Source organism: Ipomoea triloba, chromosome 7 (genome assembly GCF_003576645.1).
Source record: "Ipomoea triloba cultivar NCNSP0323 chromosome 7, ASM357664v1".
Lineage (NCBI taxonomy): Eukaryota > Viridiplantae > Streptophyta > Magnoliopsida > Solanales > Convolvulaceae > Ipomoea > Ipomoea triloba.
In genome coordinates this window covers 17,101,853-17,109,290 of record NC_044922.1, presented here as the reverse complement: position 1 = coordinate 17,109,290, position 7,438 = coordinate 17,101,853, and the positions used below count along the sequence as shown (strand labels likewise).

Below are 7,438 nucleotides of genomic sequence, written 5' to 3'. Positions count from 1 at the left end.
TGTGATGGGTAAATACCCCCAGGGACTACTGTAGAAGTACAATGTATATAGTCCGTGTATTATTGTATCCCTAAAAGATCGGGTGTCCCTTAGAAATTGTTAAAGGGCAAGTGACCTTTGGGGAATATTATATTCCTGAAGGGTCAGGTCCTATTCCTATATAAAGGACCTGACCCTCCACTGTAATGGCATCCAGGGATCCCTTGCCTCTCGGCCTCTCTCTCTCGTTCTTCTCTCTTCTTCTCCAAGAAGGAAGCCATGGCTTCCTTTCCCCTTCTCCCTGTATTCATCCATATACCGATCCATACACTACATCATACACAATCAAACAACACACGTGGTGTAAATTCGTACCCCCGTTTACATTTACACCATCATTGGCGCCGTCTGTGGGGAATGCGACGAAATGCCGTGTTCCTCTAAGCAACCGGGTGGTATTCACCATCCACATCACCGTCACAAAGCTCACCGAAAATTACAATGTTCCGCCACCGTCTCTGTCGTACAGCGTTCCACCGCCGCCGACCTCCTCCGCTCCAATCTTGAGCGAGTCTTGAAACAGGTCACCAATGACCGCCTCCTCGACAGAACCGCCACCACTACTGCGAAAGACACGGAGCCCTATTGCAACATGACTGCGTTTCCACGGCTGTCGAGCTGGAGAGAACGACCACCACCGCCGGCACGAACCAAATCCACCCACTACTGTGACCGCCAAGAAGAAAAGTTGTATTCTTGATCGGATCCCCATCATGAAGATCACCATCATGATAATCATCGTCATGATTCTCACCATCATCAACAAACAAAAACGAATTAGGCCACCCTGGCTCAAAAAAAAAAAAGGAAGAAAAGTTCGCTGATGCATAAACGGGAGGATCTCGACGCGTCGAGACGTCGTTTTTCTTTTTCGCCTGTCTCCGGCGGGCAGCAGCAGCAAGTGAAGATCAAGACACTATAACCACCGCCATCACTTCCGGCCATCGATCGTCGTCCATCACGGTTAGCCGCAAGTAAGAGAAAATGGTGCAGCCTTCGCCACCTGCCAACCATGCAACCCAACTGCCGTTGCCGCCGCCACTGGGGTTCTCAACCGCCGCCGACACCTTTCTCGCTCCATCATCATCGCCGCCAGTTTTCATAAATTGCTCATGAGGCCAAGCTGCAAAACTCCGTGCCTGTTCGGCGAGACACCGGCGACCATGGAAAGATTCTGGGCCCCGACGAGATGATGGTGACGCGGCAGTAGCTGAGCGGCTTGCTGATGATGCCATTCTCTCTCCTTCTTGGTCTTTTCTCTCTCCCTCACGGACTGTCGAAGAAGCAGAGAAAATGGTGAAGAAGACAAAACATGGTGGTCCTTTTCCCTCACATTGTTTGTGAGATTATATTTTATTATTATTGTAATTGAAAGTCACGCATGGGGGCTTGAAATGGGGGAGAGAACATGGTTTTGTCTTTAAATGGAACAAAACAAGATAAAAGAGAAAACGACAAAAATAGAAAGGTAAAAAAAAATGGTTGATTTGAATGTCTTCCACATAAAAAAAAATGGTGGAGGAAAATTAGTGTTGTCGGCTGAAGAAAAAAAGATGGCAGCTCACTTTCATAGCAGTAGCGTTGACGCCAGAGACGTCCGACCACCATCATTGCTCATCACACTGTCACACGTCACAACCGCCGCGACCGCCATCATCATTAAAGTGCTCCACCATGCCACCTAGCTCCAACTCCAAGCCTTCCTTGGACAACCATGGTCACCACCATCCGCCGCGGTTGTCGCTAAGTGAGCCGCCGCCGCTCGTTCGATTTTCCATGCAAAAGCTTGGTCGCCGACTGGGAAGGAACATCAATGCCGGACCACCACCTCATCATCACCGTTCTATTGCAACCACCGTACCGGTAGAACTCCGGTAGCCTGTGCCGGACTTGGATTTTCATCAATGAACCCACCTCCTCCGGCCACCGTCACCACCTTTTTCGGCTCTCACACCAAGCCACCAGGATTCATAATTCTATTTTATTGTTTTCTTTGTAATGGCTTTGGAATGAGGGAAATAAAAGACAAGTAAAAAAAAAAAAGTAGAAAGATGGGAGTAGTTGTCGACAAAAATAAGGAAAAGGATGGAGTTGTTGGGAAAGAAAGAATAAAGAAAGAGAGAGTGGAAAGAAGACAAAAAGAAAAAGACGAAATGGTGGAGGAAAATGGGGTTGAAAAAAAAAAAAAAAAAAGGGACCATATCTACCCCATGAAAATTGCATAAAGTGGGGGACTTTGTCCCGCACGTTACATAAATAATAAAAATAAAAATAAAAATAAAATAAAATTGTATAATGTAGTGGGAGACAAAATATTGTTGTTTAATCTTCCCAATATAGTTCCACCACCATGGTTGCTGGAAACGGAATTAAAAGGGATATTTCTCCAACATGTTCCCATCACCACGCTCCCACGAAAATTATTAAAGACGAAGACTCCATCAAAAATCAGAATTGTTGAAGATGAAGACTCCAAGATGAAGATTGTAGTCTCTCATTAGAAATGATAGATTTTTGTATCCCGAATTTTTGTAAGGAGACTCTTGTAAAAAATAAAATAATAAAAAAAAAGCTCTCCGACTCTTCCGTTTGGGGTTTGGCCAACCTGCACGGATTTGTTGCTTGAGTGTGCCCATGCCTCGTCATGGCACTTGAAAAAAAAATAAAAAATCTCCGGCTCTTCCGTTTGGGGGTTTGATCAACCTGCACGGGTTTATCCGGTTGATTGTGCCCATGCCTCGTCATGGCACTTGAAAAAGGACCATTGTGGTCGCAAAAAAAAAAAAAAAAAAAAAAAAAATATATATATATATATATATATATATAATTATAAATAAAATCCCGCGCTCCCGCGATGAGACCAAAATGGTCGCCCAGATACCGTATTGGTGAAAAAGATGCCCTTGGCACAAAGAAAAAAGGACCATTGTGGTCGCAAAAAAATAATTATAAAAATCCCGCTTCTCAGCGATGAGACCCCTGTGGTCGTTAAAGCACCAGCTCGGTAAAAAAGATGCCTTTGGCACAAAAAATCTTGCGCAATATAGTGGCTTTGGGTGCCCGCACAGCCCCAAAGTGGTGCATTAAGTCGTTAGGTATCCCTCGGAGTGAGGGTTCATTTTTAGTTATAGAAGTGGAGTTAGGAAATAACTTAGGATTTGCATATCAGGATAGGCATGCATTACATGCATATTTGCATTTTTATCTTATTTTTTGCAGGATTTCTAAAAAGCTCACGGGACATGAAGAATCACTCGAGATTCAACCTAGAAAAGCTGATCAAGCTGCATAAAACCAAGACAGCCCCCTTTATAGTCTTTAAATGATTACGCCTTTTTGGTTGTACTCTTTTTCCCTTAGCTAGGTTTTTTTCCATAGGGTTTTTCTTAGTCTAAGGTTTTTAACGAGGCAACCAGCGTAAATCACGCCCCTCATGCTCAACTCAGACTTGAGGGGTTCGTCACAGTCTATTAAGGCATTCAGACCGGGGAGACTTTGCTTGTAACAAGTTGGCCACCCGGAGCACATTTTACTTCTCGAACCTGACGACTCTCGCAGATTCAAGAAGTGGGGGACTTGTGATGGGTAAATACCCCCAGGGACTACTGTAGAAGTACAATGTATATAGTCCGTGTATTATTGTATCCCTAAAAGATCGGGTGTCCCTTAGAAATTGTTAAAGGGCAAGTGACCTTTGGGGAATATTATATTCCTGAAGGGTCAGGTCCTATTCCTATATAAAGGACCTGACCCTCCACTGTAATGGCATCCAGGGATCCCTTGCCTCTCGGCCTCTCTCTCTCGTTCTTCTCTCTTCTTCTCCAAGAAGGAAGCCATGGCTTCCTTTCCCCTTCTCCCTGTATTCATCCATATACCGATCCATACACTACATCATACACAATCAAACAACACACGTGGTGTAAATCCGTACCCCCGTTTACATTTACACCATCATTGGCGCCGTCTGTGGGGAATGCGACGAAATGCCGTGTTCCTCTAAGCAACCGGGTGGTATTCACCATCCACATCACCGTCACAAAGCTCACCGAAAATTACAATGTTCCGCCACCGTCTCTGTCGTACAGCGTTCCACCGCCGCCGACCTCCTCCGCTCCAATCTTGAGCGAGTCTTGAAACAGGTCACCAATGACCGCCTCCTCGACAGAACCGCCACCACTACTGCGAAAGACACGAAGCCCTATTGCAACATGACTGCGTTTCCACGGCTGTCGAGCTGGAGAGAACGACCACCACCGCCGGCACGAACCAAATCCACCCACTACTGTGACCGCCAAGAAGAAAAGTTGTATTCTTGATCGGATCCCCATCATGAAGATCACCATCATGATAATCATCGTCATGATTCTCACCATCATCAACAAACAAAAACGAATTAGGCCACCCTGGCTCAAAAAAAAAAAAAGGAAGAAAAGTTCGCTGATGCATAAACGGGAGGATCTCGACGCGTCGAGACGTCGTTTTTCTTTTTCGCCTGTCTCCGGCGGGCAGCAGCAGCAAGTGAAGATCAAGACACTATAACCACCGCCATCACTTTCGGCCATCGATCGTCGTCCATCACGGTTAGCCGCAAGTAAGAGAAAATGGTGCAGCCTTCGCCACCTGCCAACCATGCAACCCAACTGCCGTTGCCGCCGCCACTGGGGTTCTCAACCGCCGCCGACACCTTTCTCGCTCCATCATCATCGCCGCCAGTTTTCATAAATTGCTCATGAGGCCAAGCTGCAAAACTCCGTGCCTGTTCGGCGAGACACCGGCGACCATGGAAAGATTCTGGGCCCCGACGAGATGATGGTGACGCGGCAGTAGCTGAGCGGCTTGCTGATGATGCCATTCTCTCTCCTTCTTGGTCTTTTCTCTCTCCCTCACGGACTGTCGAAGAAGCAGAGAAAATGGTGAAGAAGACAAAACATGGTGGTCCTTTTCCCTCACATTGTTTGTGAGATTATATTTTATTATTATTGTAATTGAAAGTCACGCATGGGGGCTTGAAATGGGGGAGAGAACATGGTTTTGTCTTTAAATGGAACAAAACAAGATAAAAGAGAAAACGATAAAAATAGAAAGGTAAAAAAAAATGGTTGATTTGAATGTCTTCCACATAAAAAAAAATGGTGGAGGAAAATTAGTGTTGTCGGCTGAAGAAAAAAAGATGGCAGCTCACTTTCAGTTTGAATGTCTTCCACATATACTTTGAATTACCGGTTTAAATAAAAAAAACTCAATATTCAGTTACATATTCACGAACATCTCCTATATAATCTTATATTGTTATACTTTGAAGTACTTATTTAAAAATAAATATTGGGCATTAACCTATTCGCACAACACGCGTGAAAAAACTAGTAATAAAGATAAAGATGGAAAAAAAATAGCTTATTTTTGAAAAGCTACCTAAAGTAACTTTTCAAAATAAGCTTTTATTTTAATTTATTAGCTTATTTTGGGAATATTACTAAACAGAATTTATAACTTATTAGTAGTTTAAAATAAGTTATAAACTACTAAATAAACTCTGCCAAATAGAACCGGGGTATATGTTATGTGGTTTTTCACGTGAGAAATGCTCACGGCATTCAAAGTTTATCCCCATCTTGACTTTGCCTGCATATATAACATGCTGATATTTGTGAGACCATGCTCGCATGTAAATTGTGAAATTAATCTGATTTATTAAGGGTGCATTTGGTTGATGGATTTTGGTATAAGGTATGGGTATCAAAGTGATTGTTATTGTTTGGTTGACAGGTTTTTAGAATATTACTATGGGTTTGGAATACCCCATTAATTGAAAAACCTATACTCTTATTAAATCAGGGTTTCATTTCCTAATTTAACTAGATTAATTATTGAGAGTTGTTGAAAAATAATGAAAAAATGGACGCGCCAGTTTTATTAATATTACAAATTTAAAAAGTTTGTAATAATTATAAAATTGACTTGATATTGTTTTTTACTAACCTTCAACTATTGATGAATCTTGATAAACGGTTAAAAAATCCGCAATTACTTTTTACCGGAGGGGCTGTTCACACACACACATATATGCCCAAAATAAAATTGATAACTATTGTAGTCGTTCATTTGATAAAATCAATGGGCTCAAACGCAAGGTGAGAAGAGGGAAAAATGCAGTGGCAAATTTAACTCTAATTTTATAGTGCATTGCGCACAACTGCAAGTTGCATGACTTAAACTACTTTAAAGTTTAAAATATATTTAGAATGTACTTCTCCTGACAATACATAGTTTAAACACCTTGAATATGGAGTCTTAATATGTGGGTTTTTTTTTTTTTTTTTTTTTTTTTANGAGGTTTGGAAACTATTGCATACAGAGAGTTCCATCATTTTATGCTTTTCATTTTTTAAAATATTCTGATGGAATTTGCTAAAACCGTCATTGCCAAAAAAATTGAATCAAAAATTCAAAATACACAAAAGTTTCATGTATTTCAACCGTGTGCTATTGTATATGGGTGTTTCTTTTTATGGTTTTCATTTTTTACAGTACCTTATACTTGTAACTTTTTCTGTATGCAACTCTGGGTGTTTCTGTATGTTTGTATCTGTATCTACACATCACAGTTCACAAAGATAATGCATAAATGTTGTAGATGTTATATGCATCTTGATGCATTGTTACAGGCTACTGAAATTGAATGATGAATGCGAAATTTTGGTTTTAGGGTAGCTGCTAGCTTTTAGGAGTTAGGACTATGTATCCATGCCGAGTATAGCAGGGAAAAAATCAATGGCATTTCGACATTGCTTATTTATGGGGTTAAATGAGGCAAATTATGCTGTGGACCCAGGTCCACCTTGCAAGGTGGACCTGGGTCCAAAACTACGTCGTTTTTGTCTTTTTTTTTTTTTTTTTTTTTTTTTTTTTTTTTTTTATAAAATTTATTTTATAAATTAGTAAACATATTGCTTAATATAGAGTTGTCCAAAAATGTGTGAATGTAGAGGTTTCAAAGTGTGAATGTAGAGTATACAAATTGTGAATGTAGATTTATAATTGTGTGAATGTAGAGTTCCCCAGAAATGTGTGAATGTGGAGGTTTCAAATTGTGAATATGGAGTATAAAAATAGTGAATGTAGAGTTATGCATGTATGAATCTGTAATAGAGTTAAGTTCTAGCAACTTGTAGTCCTGTAATGTATGAATGTGGAGTTCTCAAGTTGTGAATATGGAGTATAGGATCTGTGAATATAGAGTTTTGAATGTGTGAATGCATAACAGTGGTAATATAGTTACTAAACATATAATCCTGTAATGTGTGAATGTGGAGTTTATAAAGTGTGAATATAGAGTATAGTATATGTGAATGTAGAGTATAATGTATGTGAATGTAGACTCAAGTCCACTTTGCAAGGT

At 41.0% G+C, this 7,438-nt stretch overlaps 1 protein-coding gene across 1 annotated transcript in view; it reads left to right on the top strand.

The window, feature by feature from the left end:
• The window catches only part of LOC116026041 (DDT domain-containing protein PTM-like), a 27,713-nt gene extending 21,168 nt beyond the window's left edge, over window positions 1-6,545 (top strand). The window contains exon 11 of the transcript XR_004099769.1: window positions 6,373-6,545. The gene's annotated coding sequence lies outside the window, so the exon portion shown is untranslated. The remainder of the gene's footprint in view (window positions 1-6,372) is intronic.
• Window positions 6,546-7,438: the final 893 nt, after the last annotated feature.